Source organism: Sarcophilus harrisii, chromosome 1, assembly GCF_902635505.1.
Source record: "Sarcophilus harrisii chromosome 1, mSarHar1.11, whole genome shotgun sequence".
Classification (NCBI taxonomy): Eukaryota; Metazoa; Chordata; class Mammalia; order Dasyuromorphia; family Dasyuridae; genus Sarcophilus; species Sarcophilus harrisii.
In genome coordinates this window covers 244060005-244080961 of record NC_045426.1, presented here as the reverse complement: position 1 = coordinate 244080961, position 20957 = coordinate 244060005, and the positions used below count along the sequence as shown (strand labels likewise).

General features: G+C 32.9%; 1 pseudogene; it reads left to right on the top strand.

Annotated features, from left to right (window-relative positions):
• The first annotated feature begins 7162 nt into the window (after positions 1-7162).
• On the top strand, positions 7163-8166 carry LOC100919312 (annotated as a pseudogene).
• Positions 8167-20957: the final 12791 nt, after the last annotated feature.

Below are 20957 nucleotides of genomic sequence, written 5' to 3'. Positions count from 1 at the left end.
CTAAACACTAAAAGTAGGAAGTGGTTTTATGAGGGGTGAGGTAAAAAGATAAAACCATTAACGAATGATTTAAAAATGAAATAAGAAAACAAATTACCAGTATCAAAAAATGGAAATTGTAAATGTACAACCAGAGAAGATGAAATTAAAACAAATACTAGAAGCTATTTTGCCCAATAAATTTGACGACTTAATAGGATGAATATTTCTAAAAATATAAACTCCCAAATTAACAGAAGATGAACTAGAAAACCTAAACAATCCTATCCTTAAAAAAAAAAATAAATAAATGAAAGGGTAGAAAGAAAGAAATTGAACAAGTCATAAATGAAAGCCATAAAGGAAAAAAAGCCTATATCAAATGAATTCTATCAAACATTTAAAGAACAATTCCAATACTTTAAAAAAAATTGGTAAAGAAGGAACCCTATGAAATTAGTTTATGACACAAATACGATTTTGATACATAAAACAGGGAAAGCAAAATTGAAAAAAGAAAACTACAGACCAATTTCCTGAATATTTTTTTTTAAATAAAAGAGATTATGGCAATATTATCACAAATGTCATGTACCAGACTGGATTTATTCTAGGAAGATGGAGTAAGCCTAATAGTAGGAAAACTATAAACATAACTGGTCATAACAATAATAAGGATGTTATCTTACAACTTACACTTCATGTGGAATATTGCTACATTATGCTGCTTTCATCTTTGGTAATAATTTAGATATGCCATGTTGTAGTTAAGTAGGCTGAAAATCACTGGTTCACATTTTGCCTGTGGCACATGCTTTTATAATATAGCTCTGTCTGCATGTTAATTTGAATTCATATTCATTTCCAACTACATTTATATTATTTATTATTTTCATATTCATACCTATAAAGTAATATTGATATGACTAAAATAATCACGTGATTGCATGACCATGATCTTAATAAGAGCACTTGGGAGCATTGCCTTGGCATCATCTGGAAATTGTTATGTAAATATGTTATGTAAATATGCATTTCATATCTATCTCTAACATATTATTCCTTCATGGACCTCTATTTATCTCTGCTTCCAATTCCTTACATTTTATAAATTTCAAGTGTAATTTTCTCTTGTAAAGTGATTATCAACAAAGAAAAGATATTGTTTCTCAGTGATTTATGATTTTTATAAGGTCATATTATCTGAGAAAAGGAAAGTCTTGTGATCAGTGCCTGATTTCATTCAGTAGTAAAGACAGGATGCTGTTAATTAAGTGATCATTTCCATTTGTAATGTTCATTATGCTATTTAAGAGTACCTTTGAGAGTATCTTTGACTCTCTAATTTTCAGACTTCTGATTTTAATTCCACCCCTTTAATGGGTGGAATATTCTTATTCTTTCCATTGGTCTAGAGTTTGGGGGATAAGGGTTGTATGTATATTATTCAATCTAATCTTGGCTCAGCCCCCATCCAGAAGTAAATTCCTTTTTTGTTATTTCATTAACAGTGTGCTTCATTGACTTATGTACAAGCCATCCTGTATACAAATTTTAAACAGAATATTAAAAATGAATAATGTAAATAACATTGATGCAGTCAAAGAAATCATTTCCCAATTGCTTGTGGATTTCTTCAGATGAGATTATAAGACTCTTATCTGCATTCTGGGCAAAAAAATCAGAAGCTCAGTTTTCACTTTAGATAATTTCCTGGAGAGAATCAAGGAATTCACCACTCAGAAAAATATATCAGTGTCAGTAGCCAGTATACTAAAGATAACTTAGGAATCCAGAACATCTCTTCTGATCACTTTCTAAATAGTATAGGCTTTACAGGGAGACTGCATTATGCACTGAGATCTTTCTCAGGCGGGTACAATCAACTACTTCTTTCAACTCTAGGTGCATTTCAGATATATGTGCTTAATTATACCTTTCACAACAGCAGCTGTGAAGGAGGTAGAAGAATCCATCAAAGGAATATGCCATGAAGTGTGAATACGCCATTGACTAGCAGGCTAAATCCATAGAGGAGTTTAGTATCATGAAGGACTTGATTAGTTATAGCAAGGAGAAAGACACCATAAAGCATGGGGTGGGGGGAAGGAGAGAAGGGATGAGGGAGGAAAGGAAAGACACTACAAGTTAAAATGTTGTGGTGAGCTAATCCAAAAGAGATTCAACCAAGACTGTATATACCATAGGCAGATTTATAGTGGGGAGGAGGGAAAGTATCAGGGAAGAATTTGGTAGCTTAGAAGGAGGGATCAAGGAGGAGCCAGGTCGAATCCATCTGACTGACTAGGTCCCAGATCTATCTAAAGATATGCTAATCAATATCTCAAAGATTGTTTAAAGATACTCAGAGGTATGGATTCTATCTCTATACAAACAGGATAGTCAGGGGCTTGGTAATGCCTGATAATAGTCAGATGTGTTTCCTGATATGAGAAGAGAGTAAACTCAAAATCCATATCACTGTCATATATTTTCTTCATCTCTATTGATAAAGAGTCAGGCAGAAAAAGTCAACAAAAACTGAGATACTTTCCTAAGATGTCTGAAGACTACTGCCTTGGTAGGAAGGAATTGGCTTAGAAAAGTAAATACTTTTCCTTTTCTTTGCTCTTCACTTCTCCTTGTGGATCACTAGGACAAGAAAACTTGGAATTTCTATTATATCATTGTCATTAGTAAAAGTTTCTTAAATGTTCTAATTTACTATTAGAATATTTTTAAAAACCATCTAGTGTGGATGGCTAATTAAGGGCCCTAAAACTTTGAACTTAGAAATGTTTCATTCTCTAGGAAGATCAGCTGTCATGTCTGTGTAAATAAAATAAGAATATAGACACATGAAGAATAATTTAAATATCCTTTCACATATATATGGGTTTTGTTTTTATAAAAACAAGACTAATGCTAGGCCCAGGAGGGTTGGTGCATTTACCCTTTCTCTTCCACTCCTTTTTTTTCTCTCCCTTCCCCTCCTTCCTCTCCCTTTTCTTCCTCTCCAGGGCTCTCTGGCTCTGGATCATGGACTAGTTTTGTATCTGAAGGAGTCTAGCCTCTAAAGATAGGGATTAGGTGCTATCTTTTCTCATAAATGTTTTCCTTTGCACCTCAACCCCAATTTCTAGAGAAAAAAAAACAAGTTTTGTTTTGATTTTTGTCCCACTTCTCTCCAAAGGGAGATAGATGTAAAAAAAAATGTTAGGAAGATCAGGAAAATCTGATCAGAAGATGGAGCGAGCCTGTGCTGAATCTTAAAGGAATTCTAATTCTAATTCTTCAAGATTCTAGAAATCAGAGAGGGATATAAAATGTATTCTAGGCATAGTATATAGACCATGCAAAGGTATAGGGACAGGAAGTAGAATGTTTTTGGGGATTTAGTAGAGCTATTTTGAATGCAATGTGGCATTCAGGAAAGTGATGTAATATAACTTCTAGGGGAGACAGCAATAAGTTTAAGGTGTCCTGACCTTAGGGGGCTTCTGTTTTCACAATCTGTCAATGATTCTAAATCTTTTGGCTTTGGAATTTGATCCTGAGACCCCCGATCTAAGAATGCTCTTGTTCAGTCAATGATTATAAAAGTCCTCTGGCCTAGGAATTAATACTATTTCCTCCCTTAGACTTCAGGGAAGATATATTAGTGATCCTGAGACTATTGTTCTAACAGTCTGTCTATCAATGATTTCAGGTCTTCTGGCCTTAGAATAAATAGTCTTAAAAACATTGTTTGTAGTGATGTTGATCACTGTAGTGATGTTGGTCAGTGATAACTAAATTCTTGAGACCATTCCTTAGTTCTACCCCTAGGCCATAAAATGAGCATATCTATAACATGAAGAACTAGATAAATGTGTCTACTTGCTTCAAATTCTTTGCTAAATGTTCTGGACTTTAGCCTGCTTCTATTGGCTTTACAATTACAATAAATTTTGCCCCTTGACTTGGGTAGGGTTCAAGCCTGCAAATTCTTTTGCGATACCTCATGGAACCAGTCTGTGACCCAGACCTTTTGGGGTCCCTTCCCAACCTCAATAAAGGGAAGCAATAGGAAATCAGTCTGGAAAGGTAGAGGTGAACTGTGTAATCAGGCAAAAGATTTTTTACTTTTATCCTAGAGGCAATAGGAATTCACAGAAAGTTTTTGCACAGGAAACTTGTCAGGCATACTCTGTGCCTTACAAATGTTAATTTGGGGGTTATGTGGATGATTGATTAGAAAAGGGAGAGGCTAGAAGTAGAGAGACAAAATAGGAACCTTAGTATAATAGCACAGGTAAGGAAAATAGAAATAGAAAGAGTTATACAGTGTTTTAGAATCTTAAAATATATTATCTCTTTCTTTTTTTTGTAAATATAATCATCTCATGTTTACATAGGAGGAAACACACATAGAAAAAGAGAGAAGTAGAGAGAGAAAGAGAGAGAGAGAGAGAGCTATGAGATAATTTACTCTCAGTAGGAGAATATGGATGATGTTTAATCAAAAGAAGGTCAAACAATATCATAAAATCCAAGAATCCAGGATGATGAGAAAGCATCAAACTGTGTAATGTTGTGCAAGACTCTAAATTTTTCTGAACTTCAGTCTTTTTTGAAGCCTCAGTAAAAATGGGGATAACAACAACCTCAAAAGATTATGAGGAAAATGCTTATAAAGCTTTTCAGGCTTATAAAATTTTATAAGCCTGAAATATTGTGCAAATGTGAGTGATTATTACTAGAAATACTTTTTTAAGATTCTGTACCCTTCCGTTCTTTTGAGCTTTGGTGTTTAGGAAAATGAGAGTTGTTTTATTTGCAGCAAATATATAGTGAATTTTAAATTTAAGACATGAATAGAATACCATTTGATTTTATAAACTATGCTAAAGGAAAGTGTGCTTCCAACTGTTGATTTATTCAAATTATTATTATTATTATTATTTTATTTAATAGCCTTTTATTTACAGGTTATATGCATGGGTAACTTTACAGCATTAACAATTGCCAAACCTCTTGTTCCAATTTTTCACCTCTTACCCTCCACCCCCTCCCCCAGATGGCAGGATGACCAGTAGATGTTAAATATATTAAAATATAAATTAGATACACAATAAGTATACATGACCAAACTCTTATTTTGCTGTACAAAAAGAATCAGACTCTGAAATATTGTACAATTAGCTTGTGAAGGAAATAAAAAATGCAGGTGGGCATAAATATAGGGATTGGGAATTCAATGTAATGGTTTTTAGTCATCTCCCAGAGTTCTTTCTCTGGGTGTAGCTGGTTCAGTTCATTACTGCTCCATTGGAAATGATTTGGTTGATCTCATTGCTGAGGATGGCCAAGTCCATCAGAACTGGTCATCATATAGTATTGTTGTTGAAGTATATAATGATCTCCTGGTCTTGCTCATTTCACTCAGCATCAGTTTGTGTAAGTCTCTCCAGGCCTTTCTAAAATCATCCTGTTGGTCATTTCTTACAGAACAGATTTATTCAAATTATAATGAGAGATGTAGGAACATAGAAATATAGCTAGTTTTCTTTTATATGAAAGCTGGATTGTATGAGAACAAGGTCCCTTCAGTGAATTTATTTTCATTAATTAAATAACAATTCTGTGTCCAATGACACCTTCTTGTAATGGGCTAGAACTCTGGAGAAATGTATTTAAAACAAGGGTTTTTACAACAAGATGTTAACTCAGTGGAATTGATAAGACAATGGTTATCTAGATTAGCATGGTGATTAATAGTTTTCAAGTTCAGTATGATTGAATTAATCTTACAACAAATAATAGTTCCCTAGTGATATAATGATTGGCTTATACTCAATATACTGCATATAAACTGGGACAAACGCAGCCAGAGAAGGGCTAGGAGACAGACTGGGAAAAGACAGAGGTTTCGAGGTTTTTTCTCATTTGATATCATCATGACAACTTGTTGAGTTATATAACTTTCAGACCAAGATCTGCATGGTCTGTTAATGGTTTTGTGTTTTTTTATTTTATTTTACTTGAACAAACTTTTGAAAGCCATAGTTATTAATGAACAGAATAAAATTTGAAGAAAAACAGGAAATATGAAATAATAGTTGAATTTTACTTTCTTACCAGGGAATTAACAGATAGTATAAGATAAATATCTTCAAGACTAGAGAGGAATATGCAGTATATTCTGATTCCAAAACTAGATGTTGAACTGGGTATCTGCTTATAAAGGGATAAGTTTTCTTTCCTTTCCTCCAAGGGAGAAGAAGTAACAAATATTTAAAGATGAGAAGTGAACAGGAAGAAAGATCAAAGTTCCTAGAGGATGAGTGGCCTGACTGTGAGTAGGGTATGGAGGGTAAAATAAAAGAGTACAACAGATTGACATATTGAATGGGTGCTTGGTACTACTGCTTGGGATAGCAACCAGCATTTGCTTTACCCTATACATCTATATGACTCACTTGTAAGAAACCTTGAAGAATGGAGCAGAGAAGATCTTGATCTATATTAGGCAGTGATACTAGATGTGGCCAGTTGGTCTGGGTCCTGGAGAACATCGGATCAAATAATCAAAAACTCTATGCTATGAGGTAAGGACTAATAGAAGACTTTTGCTGATGTATACATCTTTTTGTGAATCATATCAACACTCATCAGAGATATATGTGAGAACAGAGTTTGGAAAGTGGACCTTGTGTTAACCTGAATGTTTGGGTGGGGATGGCATCGCTCTTTTGGGCACAAGATTCTATATATTTGCATCCCTAATCAGTTATTCTCTCTTTTGATTATTTAGTGAAATTTTCTACTAAGGATTCAAATTTTTCTATATTGTTAATTTTTTTTTTTGCTAATAAATTCTGCTCTCATAATTCTTTCTCTTTTAAAATCATGCAGGAAAATCCTAATTTGATTCTATGTTCTCTTAGGAGAACATGGAATAGTTGCCTGATATTGCAAAGCTCTAGATCAACTTATTCAGCCCTGACAGAGTATGGTTGGTACTCAGTGATCATCAATGATCATTTGAGAAGTTGGAGATTATTCATTGGGTCTTTACAACATCAGTATTATTAGTGTATTAGACAACTTTTCTCATTCTTTTTCTCTGGGACTGGCTAGTATTGTTGCTGAAAAAGATGCTGAGGTCCAGAGGGATAAAGTAGCCAAATATACACAACTTATAAATACTCAGAGCCTCTGACCCTACAACTTAGTAAATTTCCTGCTTTACCTCAGATACAGCAAAATCATGGCTCATGATTCCAATAAGTATCTGAAGTGTGGGGCATCTCCAAAGAACTAGATGCTTGATAAGTTAACTAGAATTTTTACTCAACAGCATCTATAGGTCCCCACAAGCTGAGAGAGTATATCCTACTCATCATCTTGCTGGAAATAGAAATAGAAATGCCCTGACTGGATAGGAAATAAAGAAGATCTGCATGCAGCAATTCATCAAGATTGATGGCAAGGTCCACAATGATATTACATAGTCTACTGGATTTATGGTTGCCATTAACATTGAGAAAATAGATGAACATTTCCTTCTTGTTTTGCTGTCCATCATATACTAATGAAAAGGCTAAATATAAATTGTGCAAAGTGAGAAAAATCTATAGGGGTAGAAAGGTATTCTACAAGTGGAGATCTATGATGCTCATTTATTCATTACCCAGATCCTCTCATCAAAGTGAATTTCACAGATTGTTTTAAAAGCTGTCAAGATCACTGATTTTATCAAGTTTGATATTGGTAATAAATGTCTGGTGACCAGTGGAGCTAACTTGGGTTGAATCAGTGTGATCATAAACAGCAAGAAACTTCCCGTCTCTTTTGATCTTTGTCCATGTAAAAGATGCCAATGGCAATAGTTTTGCCAGTAGACTCTTGAACATTTTTGTTATTGCCAAAGGTAATAAGCCTTGGATCTCTCTTCCCAGAGGTAAGGGTATCTGCCTTACAATTGCTGAAGAAAGAGTCCAGAGATTGTCAGCTAAACAGAACAATGGCTAAATGATTGCAGAAAAGAATTTGTTGGGTTTCATTCAAGTGTTTTTTTTTTTAAATCAAAAACATGATTATTCTACAGAAATATAAACTATACAAGATAAGAAATGGGTAACAAGCCATAAATGCCTTTTTCTTTTTTCCTTGGATGAGGATAATATGGGTATAAATGTTGCATAAAATGTTAGAAGATGCTGTATTGATGATTTTGCTTAACTGCTCTTCTTTGTTACAGGGGAAGACTAATTGATTGAAGGATGGGGAGAAGACATGTCTGAAAATGGCTTATATATAAAAAAAAAAGATATCAATAAAACTTCAAGAAAAAAAAGGGGGAGGAAGGGATTAGTGTCCTAGATGATGATGATACCTTTATGTATTTGCTTGCACATTGTTCCTATATTTGAGAAGTTTTTAGGATCAGAGGAAATTCTTAAACGCCCATATTATTAACCAACAAGATGTCCTTTTCCTTTTTCTTTGATCTCTTTAAAGTGCAGACTTCGTAGTAGCATTGTTTAGATCAAAGAGTAACAACATTATAGTGGTTTAGAGACACAGTTCTAAATTGCTTTCCAGAATGGCTTCAACCAATTCATACCTCCACCAAAAGGAAAGTAATATGCCCCTTCAACATTTGTCATTTTTCTCCTTTGTTATTTTTTCCATTCTGATGTAAAGCATGTTGATTGTTTTAATTTCTATTTCTCTAATTATTAATGATTTGAAACATTTTAAGATATGCTTGTTGACAACTTGAATTCATTCTTTTGAAAATGTCTTATTTATATCTTTTAATCATTTATCAATTTAATCATTTGCTTTTAGTCTTGTAAATTTGAATACTTTTCTCATGTATTGCATGAATCCAAACTAAATCAGTAAAATAAAAATTTTTACAGGCCAGCCTTAGATTGAGCCATATTCATGTGTTCCATGTAAATATTGATTCCTGTTTCCCCTTCTAATAGCTGGAAGATACCTCTTTGTTTTGGATCTTTGTTTGGGTTGGAGGGAGTATAAAAGAGGAGATAAAATGTCCTATTCTTCAGGTCATCAGATTTTCTTGTCTTAAAAAAACCATAATTCTTCGCATTTTGAGGAAATAATAATCTTTGTAGTGTCACCAGGCAGTTTAGATAGTTTGTCTCTAACACATTCAAAACTAACCTCCTTCTGGGATATGTGCATGTAGTTTCTCTATGTCCCTTGGAATTGTCAAAGATCATTGTATTGCTCAGAGTTGCTAAGACTTTCAAAGTTAATTACATTACAATATTATTGTTACTTTTATTTTGTTTTCCCTAAATCTGATCACTTCACTTTGCATCTACTTATAAGTCTTCCTAGATTTTTCTGGAAAAATTCCAATATCCAGAGGAATAAAGTTGCAACAATTTAGGCTGGTCTTAGACAATATGGCCTCTGGTGCAGGCAATTTAAATAGGGAAGGGAGAGGATGGGATGACTGAGTAAAATTTTCTATTAGTCAAATGAATATTTGAATAGAGTAGTAGAGTAGTAGATTGTACATGGTGTATTGATTATATCGAAAACCCAGTTTACTCAATATAGTGAGTTCTATGAATTTCATTCATTTGTGCTATATATGGCAAATATCTGTGGCTATAATATAATTAACTGTTTTATTTTTTCACATGATATTAATAGTAATACATTCCATCTATCAATGAATCTTTTATGTTCTCTCTATATATATGGAAGACACCTTGTGAAAGTAGAGGTTTTATGACAGCACTTTCTTTTACCTAATCAAATGTCTTTTGGGCAAATTAATGGGAGGTATCATGATTTCATGTATATAGCATTTTCCTGAAGTCAAGAAGGCCTCAATTAAAATCTCACCTCAGATAGTAGCTATGTGACTCTATGTGAATCATTTAATCTCTCTCTTGGCCTAAACTCATTTGTAAAATGAAAGGGCAGAGCAAGATGGCCTCTAAAATCCTTTCAAATTCTAAATCTTTAATCCTATGAAAGTAATACATAATGGCATTTTTAAAATGTTATATCATCTTTTTATTTATTTTTAAAAACATCTTTAGAGTATTATATATGACTAATTGATAGGTTTTAATTCTTCTGAAAACTACCTGTTTATATCCCTTCCATTTGTTGCTTGGAGATTGGATTTTACTTTTATAAATTTGGTTCAGCTCCCTATATATTTGAAAAAATGAGGCTGTTAGTTGAGAAATTTACTATCAAATTTCCTTTCAGTTTCCTGCTTTCTTTTAATTTTGGCTGCATTGGTTTTGATTGTGTAAACACTTTTTAATTTAATCTAATGAAATTTATACATTCTATCTCCCATGATCTGTACTATCTCTTTTCATAAACTCTTCCATTTTTCATAGGTAACAACAGGTTATTTTTCCATGTTCCCCTAATATGCTTATCATATTACCCTTTATATTTAAATTATGTACCCATCTTGAGTTTTGGCATACAGTGTGAGATATTATCTTATGCCTAGTTTCTGCAAGACTTTTCCATTAGTTTTTGTCAAATAATAAGTTTCTGCCCCAATTCCTGGGATCTTTGGATTTATTAAATATGAGAATACTGTGCTCATTTATTTCTGTTTATTGTATGCCTAAATTGATTCTTAATCAAGCACGTTGTTTCTTATCCAGTACCAAATTGTTTTGATGATAATGATTTTTTTTTTAGTATAGTTTGAGATCTAGTATTGCTAGGACCTCTTCCTTCAATTCTTTTGGTTGATTCCTTTGAAATTCCTGACATTTTGTTCCTTCAGATAAATTCTGTTAATTTTTTTTCTTCCTAGCTCTAAACAATAATTCTTTGGTAATTTTATTGGGATAGAATTGAATAAGTAAATTAGAAATAATAGTCATTTTTATTGTCTTGACTCAGTTTACCATTAACAAGTAATTAATGTTTATCTAATTATTTAGATCTGCTTTATTTCTGTGAAAAATATTTTGTAATTGTCTTTATACAATTCCTCTGTGTGTCTTGGCAAATAGGCTCCTAAGCATTTTATACTCTCTACAATTATTTTAAATGAGCTATCTCTTTCTGTGTCATCCTGCTGGTTTTGTTAGTACTATATAAAAATTCTAATGATTTGTAGAGTTTCATATCCTGCAACTTTGCTAAAGCTGTTGTTTAACTAGTTTTTAGTTGACTCCCTAGAATTCTCTAAATATATACATTATATCATCTACAAAAAGTGATAGTTTTATTTCCTTGTAGTCTATACATATTCCTTATGTTTATATAACCCTTAATCTACGTTATCTTTTATCATCCCTCCCTTTTTTCTTTCTCTCTTCCTCTTGTATGTCCCTGTTGGATAAGATGAATTTCTATACCCAACAGTATGTGTGTGTGTATGTGATCTTTTCACCTTGAATCCGTTCATAAGTGTGAAGTTCAAACATTATTTGTTTCCCCAACTTATCCATTTTTCTTCTGTCATAAAATTCTTTCATGTGTACTTCTTTTATCTGAGATAATTTCCTTCCATTCTTTCTCTCCTCTCTCTTTTTCCCCAGTATTCTCCTTTTTTACCTTTCAATTCATCTTTTGAAATCATCCTAACATAATTCACATTCATACCCTCTGCCCAAGAAAATTCCTTCTAAGTGAACCTCATGAAGATAATGTTCTTAGGGGTTATATGTTTTCTATTACGGAAATGCAAACAGTTTAGCCTTGTTAAATCCTTTATGACTTTATGATAGAGTTGGGTTCACTTTTGGGAGGGATATCTGAAATGACCTTTTTCTCTATTATTTTTAGCTTTCACTGGTTGAATGAAGGACTTGAAAGTTTTTAATGCTTCCAAGGTACTGTGATACAGGAAAGATCTGGTCATTGTCCTCCTGGTCTGAGTTCTGCTCTTTACACAGTTAGGATACAATCCCTTGTGATTGTAACCTCTTCTCTTCACCTGGAACTATGATCCAGTACTGTGTAATGGACACAAGCTACTAAATGACACCCAATTCTGTAATCACTTCTAGGCTAGAATACCAGGGGATCTCTTTCTGAAGAGGTGTTTCTTTCCTTGGGCATTGTTGCCACTTTAGAGCCCATAGCTGGTGCTACTTCCTGGGCATCCTCAACCCCAGTATCCACAGACCTCCCTTTTGTCTTTCTAAACTGCTCTGGATTAGAAAAAAAAAGTGACTCACTATGACTTTTTGTTGTCTTTTCCACAAAAAATTTTGTTTGAACTTTTCTATCCTTATTTTATAGAAGAGGTTTGGTAGTTATGACATTTTCCTCTGACATTTTGACTACCCCCATGATTCTTTTTTCTAATTTAGTATTGATTTTGACTTTTAGCAATTTTAGCAGGCAATTTATCAAGTTCATCATGTGTATCCACTGTCTACATTGTATGTTAATATGTTAAGCTACAATAAATTTATTTTTTGTCTTTTTTTTCACTCTTTGTTATATATAGCAACTCAACTTTCTTCTTGAAGAAAATATCAGTGATATAGAGTTGTGACACTTCAATGCAGTTTCTTTTGATTCTTGATACTGAATTGTTTCCCAACACCTTTTTCATCATTATCTATACACTAAAGTTAGTAGGAAAATACATAAATTAATTTAATTGTTGTTTAAGTCTAAAATTCTCAATAAAATTTTAAAATTTTGTCATTCTATAAGATGTTGCTACATAAGCTGAAAACACATACACACGTATAATTTTATTAGGAATATGTCAGTAGCAAAAATAAAAATTTCAATTTGCAAGTAAAAGAAAGAATTATTTGAGCCTATTAACTTCTCTTATGTGAATATAACCTAAATGTCACTGAGACATGAAGAAACACATGATAGGAGTTGAAATTCCATGGGTCAGAATGGAATCTTTGAATTTATGATCACAAGAATGAGCATCAGACCTTAATGAGGGAGAATAAAAATACTTCAGCAGGTGTTTTGAATGGAGACAGAGGTAGAGGAACAGCTTGAATATACTTTCCTTTACTTTGACACTTGTCTACAAATCCTAAAATGGAGAGTGTGGCTGGAATAGATTGAATCTCAAATAAGTTAAAGGAGGATGAAATTTTAACTACACTGTAACCCATAGTTCCTAGAAGGAGATAGTGGAAATAATAGGTGTATTATTTCATCAGTACAGAGAATTCTTATGTAAGGAAACTATCCATGCAGTTTGGTGAATTCTCTACAATGTAATCTTAAAGTACTTAGAGAACTGAAAAGTTAAGTGAATTGTTCAGGACTAGTCAACTAGCTTGTTTGAGAGGAAACACTTCAATCCAGACCTTCCACAATTTGAAGTCACTCTTCTATACACTATGCCATATTGTCTCTCTCTACTTACAAAAGCAGGTATTTTGTGCATGGTTTTTCTTTCTTAGAACTAGGTAAATATTAATGAATTTGGGGGTGGGATATAAAATTATAATTGACTGAAATTTCTCTGTTACCTCCATTCATCCACAGTTGTCAACAGATTATTGAAAAGATAGGGAAAAGTAAACTTAGAGGTATAAAAGAATTTTATCATTTTGATTTTTAAAATTACCTTTAATAAACTTTCTCAAACATAATTTAAACTGGATTTAGGGCTTCCCCACTCCCCCCCACTCTGATTAAAACAAGATGAATCCAAACCTATAAGCTAGGCAGCCATAATAGTCTAGGTATTAATGAGCCATATTTCTTTTTCTCTATTGTTTTCTTACTGAACATTCCCAATGGAGAGAGCATTAACTGATCAGTTCTTTAAGGTAGATAGGAAAAGGCATGGTTTAATACCACAAAATTCCTAAAGTAGAAGCCATAGGAAGAAGGGAAGACTTCATGGAATTCAGTGATTTTGAATTGGAAGAGTCTTCTTTTTTGCTTTCACTTGCCACCTTAAATCTCTAAACCTTGCCAAGCAGTGACACCTGCTGGTTACAAAGAAAACTCCCCTCCCCCCCTTCTTTGTCCCTCCCTTCAAACACCGCCTCCCCCTCCCCCAGCCTGTCTGAGAAGCAGGATGTCTTGATTAGGACTTGAACTTGAGTGGAGTTTCAGATTTTGAACTATGCAATAGAAGGACTGAGCTAAGATGTGAACTTACCTAATATCCTTCCCATTCTCAGATACAGTTGTTATGTATCGACATCTTTAACAAGATAAGCAATTTTTCTGTATTTTTTTCTATCCCTTTTTCCACTTTTTGTTTTATTCTTTAGGTGGGTTATTTGTTGTTGTTGTTGTTTTCCCAAACGTTTTGCCCTTTCTCACAGCATGGTGCATACTAATAGCAAACCCCTTAATTTGCAGTAGTGTTGGCTTCCTGCAATTATGCACCTTCTCATAACCTGAGAATCTTATCCTCTCTATTAGCCTCAAAAATTTCTGTACTTCCCCCACCTGGAAGGTTAGATCCTATGAAATCATGTTTCTTGTTGATTTTAGACTTATTTTCAGATTATCTAACATGGAGAAAACCATCTTCTCTGCATTCTCCTATCATGCTTTGATAGACTGCATAGTTAAGAAAAGGCTGCATCTTTAAAAATTGTCAGATGAAGAAAGTGTCTGTCTCTGTGTCTGTCTATCTCTGTGTCTGTCTGTCTCTCTGTGTGTGTCTGCCTGTCTGCCTGTCTCTGTCTCTCCCTCTTTCCCCTCCTTCTCACCCCACTTTCTTTGTGTTTTTTCCTGATAAATCCACAGGATGGGAATCATACATAAATCATTCACAAATCTGGCATCATCACCCTACTACCACTCTTTTACCCAACTGATGACAAATAAATTAAAATTAGAAAGTTTTTAGTTTAAAAAAATTAAAATTGGAAGGTGTCACATTGTAACTGAAGCACTCAGAGAATGACTTGCCCAGGCTCACACCACAAGGAAATGTCTGAGACTCAACTCAAGTCTTTCTGAATCCAAGCCCAATGCTGTGTCTATTGCATCACTGAGCTACTTCTGTTGCAAAACTTGAGATATTTTAGAGTCTTCATAAAAATGTTGCAATGAGATAGAGAGTAATCATGAAAATTTTTAGTTCCTCACAGAGGTTTGCTTTGTATTTTTGACAAAGTGCTTTAAAGAGTGTTGCTCTTTTACAAAAAAGCCCCTTCCTTAATACCATGTGGCATAATTTTAGAAATGCTAGCAACAGTAATAACTATAATGCTAATATCACAAGCTTTCTCCATTATGATTTTGTGTGGGCAGAATTTGGTTAATATATCTGATCAGTTTTGTGGAACTTCTACTAACCAACAGATAAAGACAACCTCAAATCATTTGTAAATATATATATATGTTTATGTTTCTCTGTCTGATTGGAGAGTGTGTGCTTTTGCTCCCTCAACTCTGTCTTGAACTTTATCAAAATCACTTTTCTATTGTTGGATAGGATGGGGTGTCTCCTTTTGGGCAAATAGCTGTACAATTAGATATCATGAAAGGAAGAAAGAAGAGAAATAAATCCCTTTCCCATCTGATACTTTCAAATGTAAGTGCAGGGGCATTCTTCCTTTATATCTATATTCAATGGAAAATCTAGCATTTCCTTTTTGAAACTAATACTGCCTTTTAGTTTTAAATATATACTTTTAATCAAAATTTTAAAAGATCTTCCAATACTTTCACTTTGTAGTGTTTCCTTGTTTATTATTTAGCATATGTATATGCGTATATATGCATTTATATATGCATATATATAATATAAAGTATGTTCTGCTTTGTTAAAGTCTTTTTTGCATCTATTGTTATAATCATGTGGTTTTGGATGTATTTTTAATATAGTTAGTTATGTTATTTGTCTTCCTAATACAAACCATTTTCCCCTATGTTATAAATCTAACTTCATCCTACTATAATTTTCTTGATCCATTCTTGTGATCTTTTTGCCATGATTTTAACTTTGAAAATATTAGAATCAATATTCATTAATGATATTCTTCTATAGTTCTTATTTTTTTATCCTTCCCTGTATTAGAATTATATTTGTTTCATATAAAGAAGTTTAATAGACTGCTCACTCAATTTGGGGGAATAATTTGTGTAATATATTTATACACACTAATGTTATTTAAATGTTACATCGAATCCTTCTACAGATCCACATAGATCACAGGTTTTCTTTAATATGTCCTTTAGGAGTTAGTTCAATTTTCTTGTCTCTTACATTTTAAGATTTCTGTTTGGTATTCTATTAATTTGAAGGTTTTATAATTTTATTTTTTAATTCTTTAAAATGTGTTGGCTTATAAACATATATTTCTAATATTTCTTTTTAATTCTTCTGTATTATGATTTAATCTTGTTCAATTTTCACTGTTAGATTTTCCTCTTCTTTTAAATTAAAACATGTTTGCTAAAGATTTATAGATATTGTTAGTCTTTTCACAGAAACAGTATTTAATTTTATCATTTATATGTTCTTTTTTGTTTTCCAAAATTAATTTTTCTCCTCCAGTTTTCAAGACTTCCTATTTGTAATTGTCATAAGTTTGCAATTTTTCAAATAAAAAAAAGTATTCATTTAATTAAAATTTTCTAAAAGTTTAATTGACAGTATAGGGACAGTTGATGGGAAGTGATGGCATGCCATGTGCACATGGGTCCCAAAGTCTTCATTTACAAACTTGAAAACTAAACATAAACTCCCTCTTGTTATTCTTTCCCTGAAATTCTTACAAAACAACCCCATCAATACAAGTTCAATAACATCATCAGCTAGTTGTTTGGGAAAATGCCCCTTGTGTCCATGACAACACAATTATTACAGAAACAAACATGAACATTTACTTATATGAAGAATAGAAAATAGGCATTTTATATGATATTGAAACTTTATTATATAAAGCTTGCTTTTTAATATATTAAATTTAACATGGTCATTGAAATATTGTACTACTTGTCTATCACTTTCTAAACAACCTTATGGTCTCCTCTTCCTCCTTCTCAGTTCCCCACCCCTCCCCCCCAAATATTTTGAAAGCAGAGTTTTAGCATTTCTGTATCATAATAAACATTGATTTCAGAAATTAAAAATAAAGGATTAAATATTCATTTGTATGACACAAGTGTTTTACTCTAAATGCAAACTAGTTGAATTTGTATATTTAAGGATAAGAAAAACGAGTAAGCATTTATTTTATTCTGTTATTAGATTGTGAATTCCATGAGAAGAGGGATCACATTACATTCATTTTTATATCCCTCAATCACCTACCAACACATTTCATAAACATCAAATAAACTGATGAATGAATGAACTTTCCATTTAATTTGGTCTAAGAAGGAAGCAGGTTGTGATCATTCTTGCAACAATTCAAGCCTTGAACAAAAAGTTAAAAGTAGAAAGATGAAACCATAAATTTTGCTTAAATATTAACTTCCCCCATGCTCAAGTGAAAGGATCTGTGATTACATTGGTATAGGGAACTTCTGATGTAGATAAATAGATAAGCTTTAGATTTGTTGGCTGAAGTACATAGAAGATTGGTCTTTTCCTTAGGTGACACAGTAAGTTTCGGAGGGTAAATTTAAATCTAATTATTCCTGAAAGTAAATCCAGCATGCTATTCACTTGCTTATTACTTCTAGTATCCCAAGAATAATGAGCATTATAGTAATGAGGCTTAACATGAAACATAGTATCTATGCTAAAGTGAGCTTGTGGTTTTAAATTAAACGTAAATTTATCTTTGTCCTAAGCTTGATTTCCTTAAATCAAAAACAATTTTTTCCCCCAGATCTTTGGCTTCAGGTCTATATTAATTTGCATAGCTGGGTTTCTTTGAATATACTTACAGACATTTTTCTTTTTCATTAAATTGTGTTCTCCTTGATATAAATTAGCACACCAGAATGCTGAGAGAAAAAAAAAAAGACACCATCTGTCATTTTCCATTGAATTACTTTGACTTAGATTTTTATATTGATATATGTTATTTCGAATTATTTTGCATGAATTCCTCTACTATTAGTTCATTTGAATATGCAACTAATTTTTGTCTACATATATGCAGATTCAGTTGCAATACTTTCATTCTTTCTAATAGTAGTTTTCAAAAAGTGTCAATAGTTCATTTACAAAATAACAGACCTCACAAGGCCTTCTCTATTATGATTTTGTATGGGCAGAACTTGGCTAATATATTTGATCAGTTCTGTGGCACTTCTACTAATCATCAGATAAAGACATAAGTTTGTCTTTGATTTAAGTTAACATTTGTAAATATAAACATATATATTATGTTTATGTTTCCGTGTCTGACTGGAGAGTGTGTGCTTAGCTCCTTCAACTCTGCTTTGAACTCTGATCAAAATCACTTTTCAATTATTGGATAGGATGGGGTGTCTCCTTTTGGGCAAATAGCTCTGCAGCTAGATATCACCTGATGCCTTTAAATATAAGGTCAGGGATCAGACTTCACAAATGCTTCCAGTCTCAGCTGACTGACTTGAATTTACAGTTTGCCTAAAATTTGCTGTCACATTGTAGAACAAAACATTAGGAAAGCTACTCAAGGAAAAATATTTCTATTTCCCCAAGTAATTATAGTGCTATCCAGAATATGGATAATAGAAAAATAGGCCTCAAAGCAACCCTATTCATTTTCTTGGGAGAGTAAAATTTTAAGTATAAGCAGAGAGTAAGGGAAGAGGGATTTTGGTCTCTTCTTTTTCTCCTCCCCCGTCTAAGCTCATATAGTCTGAGAATATAATTAATGAGGTGTTGATCTATTAAAATTTTGTTAACAGTGATTCCTTTAAAATATGAATATCATTCACAAATAGATTTAAAAGGACTTGAGGTAACTTGAAACATGATGGAAGATTAATTTTTCCCCTGATTCTCCTAAACTCACAAAGCTTTCCAAAAAAAAGGAGTTATGTATAAGAGATAAGTAATTTCAGCTGTTTCTATTATCTAGGTTATCAAGAAGCCTTACAAATAACAGTTCAATGAATTAACAAAGAGAACTGTCTAATCTTTAACCCATAATTTACTCACATAGTGCCCCTTTCCCCATTATTTACAATGTTCCAGTAACAGGGCTACATGAACCAACCTTTCTCTCTTGCACCACAGCTCAATTCTATCCCCTCACAGTGTCATAAAATCAAAAATAAGCTTGATCAGGTTGTGATAACACAGCAGAAGTATACTACAACAGAGCAGAGAATTGAGGAATTGAGGGAACTAGGACAGAATACATGTGTATGACTATGTTACACATATATGCTGACACAAAGAGCTCTAAGATGCCACTGTCTCTCCAGAAGTCACCTGTAAGCAGAAACCAAGACTGGTGAATCATGAACTTCCAGTGTGGGAAGAGGCTAAGATAGCTTTGAAGTCCAGCTGTCCCCCCTCATCCAGGAAAGAACAAAAATCAAGGATTCAGAAAATGAGGCGTGGTAGAATATAAAGGTGGGGGGGGGGGGGAGGGAGACTAAAATTCTCAAGGATCTCAGGAGAAAGAAAACTTAATTAAAGATCTTAAGAAAGATTCTTAAGAAAGAAAGAAAATAAACCAATGGGGAAGATTTTAATAACTGAAGAGAATATGAACTTTAGATCATCTAAAAGAGTACAGCCATTTCTGCATAAATATTACAAAGTAGAAAAATGAATCAACAACTAATGAGATAGGGACTGTGTGAATTTCTAAAAGAACATGGAATCATAACAGAATCTTCATGAAATAGAAATATGAACTGTGAAAGCAGAATGTATGGTCTGAATAGCAAAACAATAATTAGCAGAAAATTAAAATTTGAATTCCCAATGGCAAGTCTCACAATCAAAAAGAACCATTTACTGAGAATGCAAGCATAAGGAAGTGAAAGACAATCTAAAAAAAAAAGACACAAAAAGCAACTTTAAAAAGAAAACATGTTGTCTATACGGTAATAGGCAGATGATACAGTGGATAGAATACTGAGCTGGAGACAGAAAGTCCTGAGTCAAAATCACACAACAGGTACTTACTTGCTATGTAATCCTCTCAAATTCACTTAACCTTTATCTAACTCAGTTTACTCATCTGAAAATGAGGATAATGATAGGCCTGCCTCCATCATTGTTATACTTAGAAATCTACATCCATGGTCTTTACAAACCTTTAAATATGATATAAATCCTAGCTATTATTATTACAAGGAAAACGAATTGCAAAGACAGAATATATAAATTAAGGAGTATAGAACTTAAAGATCATAAAATTTAAGAATTGTAGAGTTTAAGGATTACAGAGCTCTCCAAAAAAACTCAACAAGTCAAAAAACCTAAACACCATGATTCAAGAAGTAATGCCAAAAAAAACTGCACAGAACTTCTGAACACAGAAAGCAAAGTACCAATCACAAGAATACAGATTGCTTCTAGAAAAACAACAATAACAACAACCTATACTGCAAACTGCAAGACACATATTGATAAAACTTAATAATTGTAATGACAAATAACAAATTCTGCACATAACCAGAAGGAAGATAAAGGAAAGAACATATGAGTAATAAGACATTATTCTGAATCTATCAGAAACTGCAAGAGATTTTTGTTCTTCCCAGGTTATTTATACCTTCTAAATCCAATTCTCCCTGAGCAACAACAGAACTGTTCGGTTCTGCACACATATATTGTATCCAAGATCTACTGTAACCTATTTAACATGTATAGGACTGCTTGCCATCTGGGGGAGGAAGTGGAGGGAAGGAGGGAGGGGAAAAATTGGAACAGCAGTGAGTTCAAGGGATAATGTTGTAAAAAATTACCCTGGCATGGGTTCTGTCAATAAAAAGTTATTTAAAAAAAAAAAAAGAAACTACAAGAGGAATGGAATAGTATGTTCCAAAGATCAAAGGAGCTCAAGATACAATCCAAAGTGACATAATCCTTCAAACTTGAACCTAAGATTTAATGAAAATAAATGGAAATTCAACTTTAAAATAGGCATTCAAAGAAT